Here is a 14415-nt window from a genome sequence, read left to right on the forward strand (position 1 = left end):
CACATTAAACAGCCATAGCTTCCTCCAAGTAATTGTGGGAGCTGTAGTTTGTTAAAGGTACTGGGAGTTGTAAGAAGATCCCCTATTCCCTTCCCAGAGCTCTCACTTGTCTGAATATTCAAGCCCATTCCTGCTACCAGGAGGGGACCAGGAAGACCTAGAAACGTCAGGTCAGCCCTGGTGTCTTGCCAACCCTATAAGTTCATATCTGGTCTTCAGTTGAAGACCAGTTGAAGTGTCAGATGTTAGAAATGATCCTAGGCCCAAGAAAACCCAAGTACTTTGTGGGCTTTGTCAATAACCCCTCTCTATACACAATACACAATAATACTCTTTAACGGTTTGCAATGCGGAGGTCCCTTTCCGGTCTCTACACAATAAGCAGACTGAGAACCAATCTTTCTGTAAGTCAAGAGAACCGGAGAGCAAATGATTAGCAAAGATGAGGGTTTCAGATTTCGAGGTGTTATTAAACCTAACAGAGTGAGGAAAGAAGGAATTTTCATAATTATAAAACTGCCTTGGCACTGTCCTTTTGCGGCTGGCTTCCTATCTGTACGATCTTGCGCAAGTCCCAATCGGAGACAAAATAAAGAACAGTCTCCAAACACTGACAGAGGCGCCTTTAGGGGAACAGACACACCTCAGCCAGGCAAAGAAATGGCTTGCCTTTTTGACTTAATTAAACCCACGGATATCGATCTGCCTGGATCTGATTTCATAGTATGTATGAGACACTGAGTGTGCATGCTTATATATATATATATATATATATATATATATATATATATATATGTATGTATGTATCATCTCCGTTGACAGAAAGATGAAATGCGTTTCCATTTCTTGCAAATCATCTGTGTCTCTACAAGGCCCTTCTCTGTTTGGAATCAGTCCAGCTACACAGACATAAATAAACATTGATTTGGGGACAGGATTAATAATGCTTTGCTGTAAGATCTATTTATTCTTTTGCACATATGTCCCACCCAAGAATAGGAAGGGGGGGCCTCACATTCTATGTGGGGGCCCCATTGTGTTTGTTCTGGAAACTGCTGTTAGCGCAGAATGCTGCACCCAACTGTGGATGGAATGGAGATTCTGTCTGCATGGAATGTCCCTGTTCAAAGATATGCAATGGGTGCCCATTTATTACCGGGCCAGCTCCAAGATGGTAATATACTAATAGTAAAGGGACGCAGGTGGCGCTGTGGGTTAAACCACAGAGCCTAGGACTTGCCGATCAGAAGGTTGGTGGTTTGAATCCCTGCGACGGGGTGAGCTCCCATTGCTCGGTCCCTGCTCCTGCCAACCTAGCAGTTCGAAAGCACATCAAAGTTCAAGTAGATAAATAGGTACTGCTCCAGCAGGAAGGTAAACGGCGTTTCCGTGCGCTGCTCTGGTTCACCAGAAGCAGCTTAGTCATGCTGGCCACATGACATGGAAGCTGCACGCCGGCTCCTTCAGCCAATAAAGCGAGATGAGCACCGCAACCCCAGAGTCGGCCATGACTGGACCTAATGGTCAGGGGTCCCTTTACCTTTACCTTTAAACATTAACAGCGATTAACTGCTTGGGACCTGTTTACTTGCAGGATCACCTTACCCATATGTGCCCACTTGGCTGCTTTGACCTGCTGAACTGGCAGCTTTACAGGTGCCACATAATATTTCTTCCATACTTGTAAGAACTCTGTACTTTAGGGTGACTGAACTTCAGAACTCCCTGCCTATTGACTTCAGACAGGGGCCTTCACTGTACAATTTCTGGTGCCTGCTTAAGACTTTTTTTGTTTAGGCAAGCCAGTCTAAACATGTGAAGCTTTCTTCTTAGCATCAGATGTTAAGGAAATTAAACAACTATCTGACTTTTAGAAGACATCTGAAAGCAGTCCTGTTTGGGGAAGTGTGTAATGTTTGATGTTTTATCACTTTAACAACAACAACAACAACAACAACAACAATAATAATATTCTGTTGGGAGCTGCCCAGAGTGGCTGGGAAACCCTGCCAAATGGGCTGGGTATAAATAATAATATATTATTATTATTATTATTATTATTAGTAGTAGTAGTAGTAGTAGTAGTAGTATTACAGTGGTACCTCGGGTTACATACGCTTCAGGTTACAGACTCCGCTAGCCCAGAAATAGTGCTTCAGGTTAAGAACTTTGCTTCAAGATGAGAACAGAAATCGTGCTCTGGTGGCACGGCAGTAGCTGGAGGCCACATTAGCTAAAGTGGTGCTTCAGGTTAAGAACAGTTTCAGGTTAAGAATGGACCTCCGGAACGAATTAAGTACTTAACCCGAGGTACCACTGTATATAGATGAACCCTTGGCCTGATTCAGCAATATGTACAGATTCTGTTTGGGAATTATTATTATTATTATTATTATTATTATTATTATTATTATTAATTATCTGGCCTTCACCCTAAGGCATAGAGGAGAGGACCTTCTTTTGAGTCAGAGCAAAAGGAACAGTGCATGAAGACGGAACCACTGGTGTACCCCAGCTTTCCTCAGCCTGGTTGCCTCTAAGCGCTTGGAATTCCAATTCCCATCATCCCTGGCTTGGCGCTGATGGGAGTTGTAGTCCCTAATGTCTGGAGAGCACCCGGTTGTGCAAGGCGGGATTATAGCGCTGGAGCATATGATCAGCAGGGAACAAGCTGCTCAGCTTTCTGTCTCCAGCACTTACGTCTGGGTCAAAGGAGAAGCTGGCACAGCTTACCGTAAACCCAGCAAACCAGATTATAAAACTAGCTAAGCACAGCAGGAAGCACGAGCTTCTCTCTCCCCCCCCCCCGCCCTCCACGATGCACCACCTGTCTCACGATGCCTGCGGGATAGGCAATTGCAGCTCTCCCCCCCCCCCCGCCTGAGGCGCGACAAGGTGAAAGGCAAATTGGGCCACGTCGTAAGACACAAGGGATGCTGTTTAGTTTGGCTGTTGCTTCATCTGCATGGGATTCCTGACAGGTACTCTCATGCTCTTTGCTCATGTAATTTTATTATTTTCTGCAGGGTGGGAGGAGGTACGGTAATAAGCAATTAATTTTAATTAAAAGATTGGCTGTGTGGTGGAGGGGGTCTGATGCGCGAGCGCTGGGGGTGAGGAATTGCAGGTAATTTCGAGTTGTTTGCCTTGGCTTGTTTCCCTGTGCTATTTCAGCTAATTGTCATTATTTAGTCATTTGTTGCTACGGCGACAGCAGATCACTTCAGGTTGCCAAGTCTCTTAGTACAGGCTCAAACAAGGCACTTGAGGCGGAGGGGGGGCTGCGATATTTCTCTTTCCCCTCCAGCTTGCCAAAGAAACCTGAGGCCCTGCGTATTGGGAAATCCTCCAACCTTCCCTTCTTGAGAGCTAACTCCTCGCCCTCTGCGACTCCTGGAAAGTTACAAGTTCCAGAACTGAGACCCCAAATTGCCAAAGAGCAGCCAGGCCATCCCATTTTAATGGAACATGGGGATATTCATTTGAGGGGTGTGTCTGCAGCCCTCCAGATGTGGTCGGACTCCAACTCCCATCACCCCCAGCCAGCTCAGCCAATGGTCAGGGGCAAGGGGAGTCATAAACCAACATCTGGAGGCCTTGCTTTACCCAGACTTAGTCTTCATCAGCGTTGGGGAAGCTTGGGCCCTCCAGATGTTACTGGACTACCCCTCCCATCAACCCTAACCAGCCTGGCCAATACTCTCATCTAATAGGCCAAAGATTCTCAACCCCTTATCCAGATGTTGGTTGGGGGGTTCTTATGTGTACACCCCCATATAGCCCACCCCTACTGGTATTCAGATGGACATTTCCCCATTGCAAGGAAAATAAGAGGAAATTCATCACCAGGAAGAAGGATAATATTAATAATAATAATAAATTTTTATGTATACCCCACCCTTCCCAGTTCAGAAAACTGGGCTCAGGGTGGCTAACAACAAATTTAAAACATTTAATTGTGATACAACAAAAAACAGCACAAAATACAGTATAAAAGCATGAATAACAATAAATTCAAACCAGGTATGTTGTCTGGCAGATTCTAATTTATGTGTATCAAGGTAGAAATAAGTTTCAGCATCGTCAAGAGGCATGTGACCAGGAAAATTGTGCGCCTGCTCTTTCTTTACAGGCAACTTCAAGGCCCACTTTCACATTTATTTATAAACTTGACTCGGACCAGAAAGCCCTTCAAATATAGGGCTGTACTCTGCAAAGTACGACAGGTGAGATGAGACAATTCCATAGCCTTATCAAGGGCTGTTGGCCATGACCATCCCCTCCAACATTCCTCAGATGAAAACAGGGACATTTCTCACTCCCCCACAATTGTCGTTCCTTGATTCCTTGACCCGCCCCCCCCCCGCAAGAGGATTTCTTCTCAGAATAACGGCAAGTACCACTGTCACTACACCAATGGGACATAGCACACACATCCTCCGCCGTCCTGAGCAAACCCCTTAATCCGAATTTTATTTTATTCCTTGGTAGATTTACAAAAAGGAAAAAGGAAAGAAAAACACACATCAGTACATAAATCTTAGTGCTTTAGTCCTTTTTCATGATGCATCCATGATGCTTTTGTACTCATCACGGTATGGGGTTGCTTATACACAATTCGATGTGGCTTTCGATACTGTTTGAACCTGAGCATTTTTCAGGGACAGACTTGCTCCTTCGTTTCCCATCAGTGCATGCCCTGTAGCTTCCTGCTGAAATCCTGTAACGTTTTGCACCACAAATGCCATCTTCTTGATGTTTTGCCCTGCTTTTGTTGAGCTCTAGTGCAATAGTGCCCCGAGTACAATAGTAATTGGGGAAGCACCACAGAAACCTGAGGCCCTGTGTATTAGGAAATCATCCAATCTTCCCTTCTTGAGAGTTAACTCCTTGCCCTCTGCGACTCCTAGGTAAAGGGACCCCTGACCATTAGGTCCAGTCGTGGCCGACTCTGGGGTTGCGGCGCTCATCTCACTTTATTGGCCGAGGGAGCTGGCATACAGCTTCCCGGTCATGTGGCCAGCATGATTAAGCCGCTTCTGGCAAACCAGAGCAGTGCACGGAAATGCCATTTACCTTCCCGCTGGAGTGGTACCTATTTATCTACTTGCACTTGACGTGCTTTCGAACTGCTAGGTTGGCAGGAGCAGGGACCGAGCAACGGGAGCTCACCTTCGCGGGGATTCGAACCACCAACCTTCTCATCGGCAAGTCCTAGGCTCTGTGGTTTAACCCACAGCGCCACCTAGACTGAGCAACAAAGCAGAAGCAACAAAGCTGAATGATGTTGGGATGGTGCAATAGAAATCCCAAACCCATGAACTATTATTGCATCCATTACATGTTGCAAAATATAGCCACAAATACAAACAACAACCCTCCAGTCTGGAAAGGCCATTCTGGGTGAGATCAGCCTTTCCTGGCTTAATGCTCTCCAACTGCTTTATGCTACAACTCCCTTTATATCTGACCATAGGCTGTGCTGCCTGGATCTGATGGGAGTTGTAATTCAACAACACTAAAGTGTGTCAGGTTGGGGGAAGGCTGGACAAGATACGTCTTTGGTTGGATCCTCCATACATAGCTCCTGCATTCTAAAAATGCTCATATCGTTTTCTTACTTCTGAATCAATGCACAGTAGCTTTGAGGCAGCACCATACTTTTGTAAACTGCTATAATTATGCAGCTGGGGTTTATATGGGTCTAATTCCAGCCATTCAGATGTGTGTGGAGAGACCATTGCCCAGAGCACAGGCTCAGAAAAAGCTTGCTGTGACGTTCTGCGAAGCTCAGCCGAGAGTTGCATTTTTGTTGTTGTTGTTTGAAGGAAAATGACGACATTCGCAAAGGTGCTGCTTTAAATGGAAAAGAACCCCAGAGAGTTATAATTAGCGTCTGCTTGTTTTACTACCAATTAAGTTTTTTTTAAAGGAAAAAAGCAACACAGCTCCTAGCTTATAAAAAGACATCTGGGCTGTAAAGCTGTTGATATTTGCTATCATTGCCTTTGCCCTGTTTGCAGCTGGAACACCAGTGGGGCTTTAGTTTCATTCTGCAGTTCTCCAACTGCTTTCCTCTAAGTAATTCCATAAGCTTCATTGTGGCTACTCTGAAGTCAGTGGCTTGAGACACTTGCATGCTTTGGTGGGGGTAGATTTCTGCATTGCAGGGTGCTAGAACTACATAGCCCATAGGATCCCTTCCAACAATACAGTTCTATTATTCTGTTATTCTACCTCATTTCCTTACATTACATTACGCTGGCTTTTACTGTGTGTTATGATGCTTTTGGCTACAGTTGCTTTCAAACTGTCTCATTGCTGGCTTCTATTGTTTCCTTTCCTTTTTACATAGCTGTTTTTGTTGTGTTGTGCTTTAATATTTTGTAAGCTGCTTTGTACTATAGGAGGAAAGGTTGGGTATAAACACTTAACAAGCAATCAAGCACGCTCTTTGCTGTCTGCTGACTTTCATCACTAGAGGCCGCTGCAGTGCCTGAGCAAAGAGACAGGGACATGTTTGAACCTAGCGAGAGACCAGCAGCTAAATGGGTTTTGCAGGCGAAGTGGTGGAGGACGTTGCTTCAGGGTAACGGCATCGAGAATTTCACAGATCAAAATGCAGACGTTGCTTTGTTACTGTAAACCCCTTTCTCATTGCCCAAGCCCCACATTATAATACATTAGAACAGCCATCCCTAATATAGTTCCCCTTTCTGTGGCCTTATCCAGACCTACTTTTGTGCCATGTTTCTAGGCACAAGTCTGTGCTTTAAAGCTCTGTGTGCAAGTGCTTTTTTACATATAGCTCCACCACTTACCCCGCAAAAACCCACTCTTTACTGCAGAATTGGAACAAACAGCAATCCGCAGAACACCCTCATTACCATCTGTTCCGATTCAGCATTAAAGAGCAGGTTTTCTTGGGGAAAGAGGCAGGGAAAAGAAAGAGAAAAAAAAACTCATACCAGAAAAGCAAGGGGAAATGTATGTGTGGATGAACCCTGTGTTTTTGGACTCCCATCTCCCATCTTCCCTGATCATTGGCTATGTTTGCTGCAGGCGATGGAAGTTGCAGTCTGTCAATGTATGAAAGCCACAGGTTGGGGAAGTGTAATGTGGCCTTCTAGGCCTCTCCATATTGTAGCACCCTGCTTGTGGTTAACGCTTAGCTGGAATGAAATATTCAACGCAGCAATAGAGAAATTAAAATAGTAATTTATTTGTCAGACAAATAAATAAGAGGCACAGTGGTACATGGTTACCAAGCTCTGGCCTGGCCTCCTGCCATTCTGGCCAGCACTTATATTCCCTTAATCCAGCCCCCTTTGCTCCTCCTGTGGCTGCCTCTGTCCAATCAGCCTGGTTGAAATTCCTATTGGCTGTTTGGTAGAACCAATCACAAAAGATACACCCACAAAAGATACACCCACTTCCTTGCCCTTATAAGGGAGACAAAGAGCTATATATATGACATATAAGTAATAATATATCTTACATGGAATCTTAATTACCAGCTCACCTCTTGCCCTCCTTGCCCTATTGCCTTCTAAAACAAATGGTTAATCTTACATTTTTATGTTCAACAGATGTCAAGGATCTTGAGTTTCACATCAGCATTGAAAGATTTCCTTCATTTAAGGTTTCTAAACAAATGCCTGACAACTATATATCAAGACTGCTTGGATGGCGTCTTCTGTCTGGCAGGGGGGCTAGGCTCATTTGCCCCTCTGGTCTCCTATTGCAATATGACTCTATGAAATAAGAATCTAGCATTTCTTAAATCCTTTGCATAATTACATTTAAGCCAATATATTTAAGCTAATATATTTCATACATTTATCATAGGTAGCCTCTTAAAAGAATAAAGCTTTTCAAAGTAAAAAGGAAGAAACTCAGTAAAACACAGCTTTTAAAAAGAAACCTCTTCAGTGTACACCTCCCCCTTTCCCCCTCCTTTCCCAGCCAGCTAGATGCTTCTCCCATTAGCTCTTGGCCTGTCAACCTTAGGAAGAAGATATGGCTCATTTTACTGGGAGGCAAATGGTATTATTTTCCCCATTCCTAATGGTGTTTTCTCAGCCTTTTTTATCTTCTGTATCATGTAGGATCAGTGTCCTCGCTCTCAGCCTTTAATTTCCTCTTTTTATGACTTTGAGAATTGTTTTTCTACTATAAATCAATGGGGCCCCCTTGTCTTAGGAGAATGGCCAAGGTTTTCTCTGCCTGGCATGAAACATTTGAAAATCTAAGCCCATTTAATTTAGGAACCTGATCAAGATATAAGCCAATATAAGTCTTGATTAAAAATGCAGTCTATATTCAGATGCCACAATATGGCCCCTGGAACTCTCAGAATATAACTTTTAGGAATTATAGGAAATGAAATAAATAGAAAGGATTGTAAACTTTTCCAATATGCAGTAACAGCAGCAAGAATATTACTGGCCCAGAAATGGAAACAGGAGTAAGTACCAACATTGGAGGAGTGGAGAATGAAGCTGACGGACTATGCAGAACTTGATAAATTGACAGGGAAGACCAGATATCTACGAGATCAAAAGTTTATCGAGGACTGGGGAAAGCTAGCGGAGTATTGGGAATGTATAAGTGATAATGAAATAATGTTAGTGGCATTTAAAGAAGCTCTGTAAAAACCTAAGAAATATTGTAAGACAGGAAAACAGGTGTGGAAGGGTATGTTAAAAGGCAATAGTAAATTTAGGAAATGTGTAATTAAAAAGTTTAATTTGGATGATTGTCAGAGAGGCTGAGGGAAGTCCAAAAATGAGAAGATTTGTCAAAGTCGTAATGTGGTACGATATGTATTTTTCTTGATGAAAATTAATAAAATATTATTATTATATATAAAAAAGAATTCTCAGAATATTTGTTCCTCTAACGTCCTTTACTGTCACTGGCTCTCCAGCAGCGGCTGTCACTGGCTGAGAATTATTAAGTCCCCTGATCAGCCAGGGCCCCAGTCTAGACTTGGCTCCTCATTCTTGTTATTCACTTTTATAAAAATAAATATTCTTTGCAAAATTGCTAACTTGAGTAAATAGCATCACGTTTAGTTTGGCTCTAATTCTCATCCAGAATAGATGCCGCTCTCAGCTGCGTCATATGCTGGTAGCACTTTGGCATGCTGTGCTGCCATTTTGAGTGAAGAGGGAGAGAGGAATGTATCACAAAGCTAGTTTGCTTCCTTGGGAAAGGGGCGCAGCTCAGGAGCAGAGCATGTGCTCTGCATGCAGAAGGGCCCAGGTTCAATCACTGGCATCTCCAAACAGGGCTGGAATCCTTCCTGGAATCCTGGACAGCCTCTGCCAGTCACTGCAGACAATACTGACCAATCACCTGGCTCGGTATAAGGCAGCATCTGATGTTCCTATTGGTGCTTCTGAGCTGTCCCTATTTTGGAGTGGGATTCAATCACAGAATGGCAAATTCAGGCTTGTGCAATAGGTCAAACCCACTGCCCCAAAAGATAGGACTTTGTTACAATAAGGAAAGTAAGGGGGCGGGAATGCATCAGAAAGTGTGGGATACCACTTGCAAGGTTGTCTAATCTCCCCACAAACAGGGGCAGATCTACTATGAAACAATTGAAGCTTAAACTTCAGGGCCCTTAATCCCAGAGGGGCCCCAGAAGCAACTTTAGTTCATGTTGCTTAAAAGTTTGGGGTCTAGCAGACCAAATATGAGTTGTAGAACTCAAATTGGTGTGTGTGTGTGTGTGTGTGTGTGTGTGTGTGTGTGTGTGTGTGTTTCAACAGTCTCAAAGTCTGAGAGTCAGTAGCACAGATGTTGCACAGGTTTGGTGATCAGTTGTAGGACAACTCCATTGGAGAAGATGACAGCAGTTACTCAGACCTTGTTGCTGGTTGCAAAGTTCAGCTTCAAAAATGTAGGCCCACCAGAATGCCTGCTTATTAAAAAGACATTATCTAGCCTTCCTCTAAGCAAATCAATATGAATGCTCAATAAACAGGAAGCACCCTATGCTCCCTCAGGAGGGCGTTTTCCCTGAAGTCATGGCGTTCTCTATGCCTCCACTGGTATTCCCAACTTTCTCCTCCACCCTGCTGCTGTTAAGACCCACCAACGAATATTTCTGACTCAGAAAACCCAGCTCTCTTTCCCCAGCTGTTCCAATCCTGGCACGGCACACCAAGTGACTTCATTTCCCGTGAGGCTCTGCTTCTGCCATTGGAGCTCCTCTGTACGTAGCAACGAGTTCCACAACAAGAGGAGCTCAACATGGGACCAGTCAATGGAGTCACCTGCCAGGTTTGGAAGGAGCCTGCGTGTAAACAGCGAGAGTTGCACGCTTGAGATCTGCCGCAGACCCCTCTTTCTCAAGCTCAAGAGTTTCCTCCTGGCCCAGCCTCTCGACAAAAGCGCATGACTTACAGTTACATCGGTCCCCGCAGAATAGTTAATGCAGTTATTACTCTCTGGCTCCAGGAAAGGAAGATTGAGCACCACACGAGGAAGGTCCAAGTTATCCTTCAATACGTGGGACTTGTGTATGTTTTTCAACTTGGAAATGTAAGGCTAGCAGTTGGACAGGTGCCCTGAGAGGCCAGCGATGGAGAGAGCTGGATAGATCAGCCAGATATTCTCATCATGGTAATAAAATAGGGGTTCTAATAAGCAGTTGATTCAGAGTAACGGAGGCCACCAGGGAATGGACAGAAGTGCAGAATGAGGGCATAAAAAGAGCCCAGTTAGCTAAAGGTAAAGGGACCCCTGACCATTAGGTCCAGTCGTGGATGACTCTGGGGTTGCGGCTCTCATCTCGCTTTGTTGGCTGAGGGAGCCGGCGTACAGCTTCCGGGTCATGTGGCCAGCATGACTAAGCCGCTTCTGGTGAACCAGAGCAGTGCACAGAAACACCATTTACCTTCCCACCGGAGTGGTACTTATTTATGTACTTGCACTTTGACGTGCTTTTGAACTGCTAGGTTGGCAGGAGCAGGGACTGAGCAACAGGAGCTCACCCCGTTGCGGGGATTCAATCCGCCGACCTTCTGATCGGCAAGCCCAAGGCTCAGTGGTCTAGAAAGCAGAATGTGGTCTAGAAAGCACTCTCCTCACCTGTGATTCCTGGCAACTGGTATGCAGCACAGAGGGATGTTGTCTCCCACAGTGGAGGAATGAGCATGAGGACCCCTGGACTCCGTGGAGGTGATTTACCACATGTTGAATAAAGACATGCTGCTACCTAGAGAGGGGAATCCATGTAAGACCAGTTAGTCCAGAGACTAAAACGACCTAAATGCAGAGAGGTGAGACTGTCTTACCATCCTTCTGTACCCCACAGAAACACCTCTGGGCTGCAGAAGGCTCGGTTCAAGGTTATTCTTGATGTTGAGTCCATTCACACACACACAACTGCCATGCAGTGACTCATGGCTCAATGTGTCTCCTGCCTCTGTAGAAATGCATTGCGTCCAAGGAGAGGTGAAGCGCTGCATGCGATACCCAAATGCTGCCTGTGGTGTTTCAGGTGTGCTGGCAGTTCCACATGTGCAAATCATCAACATACAACATTACAATTGTGGAATGGAGAATGTACAAGCATGGACTCACCTTTAGAGTCAAAGTAGACTGGGGAGAGGTCCATGACTAGAACTTCTTTTTTTCATCGCTTAAAGGCTCTCGTAGTGGGAGGGGGAAAACTGTGTTTGACTAGGACTGGTGTACTGGTGTACTGGGGATCTTTGCCCCTCCATCATTTCCCCATCTGAAATCTGCCCTCTGAAGCTGCTACTGTGCTTGTTTCAAGGGAGGGGTGTCTGGGGCTACAATGTCAGTATGAAATGGGGGAAATATTTTTCCTTGGGGATGGGAGCTAATGGCAACTGGGGAGGGGGGTTTCTAATAGGGCTAATCATGAGAGCTGCATGGCTCCGATCAAATGTGCCTTCCCAGTTTATTTCAAGGCAGCGAGATCAGAGAGAAGATAGCTTGCAAAATTCATCCAGCTCTGCATTTATGCAAAACTGATGATGTGGATGCTTCTCCCTTGACTGGGAGTGGGTGTGGATGTCGCAGTGACATCGTCTGTCTGTTTACGGCATTGATGGGTTCCTATTTGTGGTACGATGCCCTGCAGTGATGCTGGATTCCAAATCTGCCCAAATTACAAATCCAAGTAATTTCATTTATTATGCCTCTCCACTGGATTCCTGCGGGCTTGCTGACTAACAGCTGAAAGTGTGAACTGGCTCCATCAAAAAGCTTTTGCATATTGCCTCTGGGGCAATATGACTGGTGGCCAGCGGCGTAGCGTGGGTTGTCAGCACCCGGGGCAAGGCAAGTAATTTGCGCCCCCTAACCTGGGGCAAGGCAAGTAATTTGCACCCCTAACCTGGGGCAAGGCAAGTAATTTGCACCCCTAACCTGCCGCCGCTGCCAGCTTCTTCTTGCTGCTGCCTGGGCTGCTGCCATGGGGCTCTGCTACAGCCTGCGCCCGAGGCTCTTCAGCGACTCTGGAGGCGGCGAGCGCCCCCCCCCAGATGTTGCACCCGGTGCGGCCGGCCCCTCCTGCACCCCCCACGCTACGCCACTGCTGGTGGCCCACCATTCATATTTGTGAGTCCCAACTCGACGCTGCTGTCATAGACCTCTGTGAAGCTGATTTTAAAGCAGATTTGGAACTGCTCTCCCAAGATCAAACTACCAGGGACCCCTCAACATGGTGCCACCCACAGACCCTACCTGGCACTAATCTGCACCATCGCCTGGCACTGCTGCATGCTGCCGTCATCATAAGCTGCCACCAGGTGGGCAAAGGCTGTTTGCTGCTGCCAGTGGTGCCTTTGAATGGGAGCCAAGATAGCGCTTGACTTTGATCTGCAGCTGGCCCTCACCATATTAGATTACTGAAATTGCAGTGCCTGACACAACTGATGGGACAAGTCACAGCAGGGAGGGCTGTAGGAATTCTGAGCAGGGTCAGTTTAGCAATGGGCCCTTCTGAGCAACCGGGACTTTGCCAGGTGTCCCGCTACATCCATCCCTGACATCAGCCCTCCTGATGTTGGACTCCAACTCCCATCAGTCTCAGCCAGCACAGCCAATGGCCAGGTGATTATGAGAATTGTAGTCCAACAGCATTTGGACTACACCCCCAACCTAAAGGCTGCACAGCTCCAACTCGCCCAAGACATCCAAACGCAATCATGCTAACAAGGCTCTCCTGCACACCGTGCAGAGGACAACCCAAACTGCCCACCCGGCGTGTGCCTGTCAGCTTTGTGAAAACTGGCAGGAGCAAAGAGCAAAAGCTATTTAGCATTTTGCGTTCGAAATGTCGATGGCTCTGACAGACCCAGAGGAGGGACCTGCCCTCACCACCAGGATCAGCACCCGCCACACACTCAAAAATATAACGATAATCCTTTAGCAGGTTAGAACTGCGCTTTAATTGGAATAATGACCAAGCTGACACACCTGATGCTAAAATCCCCAAATAACTGTTGCCTCCGGAGGGCTTTTTGGATTAAGAACCAACTGGGATAGGAAAAATGAAATAAAATAATAATTGCTGACAAGTTCTTCTTGGAGGGAGGTTGAGCAGACACTGAGTTTGCTAAGTGCATCTTGCAAGGATTGCCAGTCAAATACCTACACTGCTATTGTACTGCTCCTGCTCCTAACTGGGGGCCACCTTATGCTCGTGCAAGTGGTTTTACAGGCCTTCGGTTGCTTCATTTCTGCGCAAGGGACTGTCTGTGATTGTGCTAAGCAGTCTAAACTTTATATGGTCAAAAGTTGGCAAGGGACTTTATTCTAGTTCATCTGGAGATGGGTGGGAATACAGTGGATCAGCCTGTTTTCTGCTTTTCATGACTTTGGAACCAGAAGGCAGAGGTTTATCTCTGATCTTAGTGCTGTGGGATCTGAGATAAAGCTGTTCCTGCTCCCACGACTTGAACTTTTAATCACCTGCTATCATATTGACCTGCAGAGACCTGTCACAAAGGTCCATGGAAGCAGAGCCAGCCTCTGGCCAGCTCCAGCTCCACTGCACCTCAAAGTATACTACTTCAACATGTGACAATTTATGGATTTATGCCCCAAAATCTCATCCTGACAGCATCATTGCTAGCTCAGTATGGTCTACACTGGTAGAAACTAGCATTTCAGACAAAGGTGTTTCCCTGTCTTACCTGGGGGGGGGGCAGGGATTGAACTCAGGACTGGATGTATGCAAATGCATGCAATCTGCCACTTTTAATGTCTTTTTGCTTGCAGTGGCATAGTGTGGGTTGCCAGTGCTCAGGGCTGTGCAGAGCTGAGGGGGGGGGGGAGAAACAGACAGAATACTCATGCACATTCCACTGCCTAATGGTGTCCATGCCACCCAGGAAATTGTAGTCACAGAGATAAGAAACGAAGAGC

General features: G+C 45.8%; 1 protein-coding gene across 1 annotated transcript in view; it reads left to right on the top strand.

Moving 5' to 3' along the window:
• The first annotated feature begins 2873 nt into the window (after nucleotides 1-2873).
• The window catches only part of VSIG10L2 (V-set and immunoglobulin domain containing 10 like 2), a 68295-nt gene continuing 56753 nt past the window's right edge, over nucleotides 2874-14415 (top strand). The window contains exon 1 of the mRNA XM_081843280.1: nucleotides 2874-2981. The gene's annotated coding sequence lies outside the window, so the exon portion shown is untranslated. The remainder of the gene's footprint in view (nucleotides 2982-14415) is intronic.

The sequence above is a fragment of the Podarcis erhardii genome, assembly GCF_964252035.2.
Source record: "Podarcis erhardii genome assembly, chromosome: 16".
NCBI lineage: Eukaryota > Metazoa > Chordata > Lepidosauria > Squamata > Lacertidae > Podarcis > Podarcis erhardii.